This window comes from Penaeus vannamei, chromosome 41 (genome assembly GCF_042767895.1).
Source record: "Penaeus vannamei isolate JL-2024 chromosome 41, ASM4276789v1, whole genome shotgun sequence".
In the NCBI taxonomy this organism is placed as follows: Eukaryota; Metazoa; Arthropoda; class Malacostraca; order Decapoda; family Penaeidae; genus Penaeus; species Penaeus vannamei.
The window spans coordinates 18,691,590-18,694,089 of NC_091589.1; positions in this window are offsets into that span (position 1 = coordinate 18,691,590).

A 2,500-nucleotide genomic window follows, 5' to 3' on the forward strand; every position below is an offset into this window, starting at 1 on the left:
TAAGAAACATCAACAAAACTAAGATACGTAAAATCACAGAAGAAAGTAGAGGTAAAGGGGAACATGAAGAAAAGTAAATGAAAAGATCGTAAAAATCGAAAAGCAAAAAATAAAAGCTGAAGTAAAAGATCAGGTAAAAGACGAGTAACAGGGTAAAACATAACTGAAAGAAACGAGTAAAAACTAGGTAAAAGTAAGTAAAGAGTAAAAGTAAAAGCACTCATGGTTCAAAGTAAAATAAACAAAGTAAAACAATAAAATTGCACTTCCAGCTTAAATACACCTAGGCAAGTAAAAGGGGCAGTACAACCTTGTTTCAGCATCCGAGGTGTAGAATCCAGACAGGTAAATCCAAGGGTCAAGTCAAACACAGTCAAAGTATCCACTTTGTTTATTGTTTAGAATCAGGGGGGTTACATCGGCTCACGCGGACGGAGGCGTTGCGTTAAAAATCAGTAAATAATAAATACGAAACATCATAATATAAGAATACACAACATGAAACCAATGGTAAAAGCAATAAAACATCCCAATAAATAAATTAGAAAATAATAATTAGCATAAAAAATACGAAAAACCAACTGCTGCGCTTCAGAAATAAAAATATTAAAATCAATGACACTCCCCCGAGGTAAAAGAGAGATTAAGACGTTCAATAAGTAAAAAGAAAGCAATAAAAATTAAAACTGAACTTAGTATAAAAGGAATAAAAAGTAAAAGAAATAAGTCCGCAGCAGATGAGGATGCCCCCTTATCCGGACATCATGTGAATCATTGTGGGATAACGAAAGATTTCAGTGGAACTTTTATTCAAAATATATACAAAAAGGTGTAAATAAATACAGAATACATGTAAAATAAGCCAGCATAAAACAGAAGTAAAATAAAAGTGCAGAAATCAGGCTGGCAAAGGGGAATGGTCCGCCTGTGCTCGACTCGCCCTATGGATTACGGAGGATGCTTGGTAGGATAGGGATAGGATGGGGGCAGGAGTGGACAGGGTTAAAGGTAGAAGGTAGGACAAACGGGAGAAAAGGAATGGGGAAGGAAGGAATGAGCATAGAAGTAGAGGAAAGCGAAAAAGCGAAGGAACAAGAAGAGGGTGCGAATAAGAAGGGTACGAGGGGAAATGCGGCAGGATACAGGGTAGGATAGGGATAGGAAGGAGGTAGGATATGTTAGAGATAAAGATAAGAAGTAGAACAAGCAAGGGAAAGGAGCAAAAGAGGAAGAAACTAGCATAGAAGTAGAGGGGAGTATAAAAACGAGAGGACAAGGAGGGGGTGCGAATAAGAGGAGAGGTAGACGGGATAGAGAAAAAGGGGGGGGGGTCATTCTTTTTATCATTATTATTTCAAGGACACCCCTACGAACTTTGCCCTGCTATACTAAGGGATATTGAGTTACGAAAACATGGTTTATGAGCTCTGTAAAAGTTTACCACTTCAATAAGTAATAATAAATATCTATATTTGTGGGTTTGAGGTAATGTGTATTACAGCCGAATATAAATACAATCTTTCAAGGGTTTACATAGCTGAACACAATTTCTGTCCGGTGCGATTTTCCACAGGAATTAAGCATATTAGTTTACCAAAGAGAGATTCCATATTAAAATATGTATAAATATCGTTTGCTTGTTACAAAATTGTTTTTAAATTGGGAAGTTAAACAATATTGTTTTATCTCTTGTTGGTCAACTAAATCTCTGTATGAGGAAACTAGTAATCATCTACGGATCACGAAATTTCATTTATTAATGAATTTGCCTACAAATGATTTTGTTACATATAGCAATAAAGAAATATTGAAACTATACCAATTGCTCAGAATGGTCGATGTAGGTTACATTTCTATTTTCCTTTACATTTGTTGTGCTTTATACTATAAATGGATAAAGTTTTATTTCTGTAAATTAATTCTAATTAAACAGTTTATGTAGATTAAAAATTATACATCCTTATGTACAAGAGTTTTAAATTTTCTTTAGGTAAATTAATACTTACATAGATTACATTGACTATCAAAATGCACATTTTAAAATTTCCATGTCTGTTTCCTATTCCCATAACAGGAGACCCATTACCACCTTATCAGTAATAATTGCACTTACCTACCTTGCAACTGGTAACCACCAGCTAACAATTTCTATGATGTTGATGTATGTTGATGTACATGTATTCCAAGAATAGTGATGATAATAGCTGGTATGTGGAGGAATATGTAATCTAGAAATTATATCATTACAATGATGCAAGTTTCCAATTCCATAGTTAGCATACCAGCTGTTTTGGAATGGCATTTGCTGTGCCCACGTTGCCATAAGCAAACCACCTGGATCAGTCTAAACTTTCCTGAAATAGAAAATAATAATTTTCACTTAATGTAATGGCTGTATGATGTCCTGATCTCAAGTTATTCAACATCGTTATTAGATGGTTTAAGAGTGCTCATGGCAGTCGTAGTTTTAACTGGCCATTTTGGTAATCAACTTGACGAT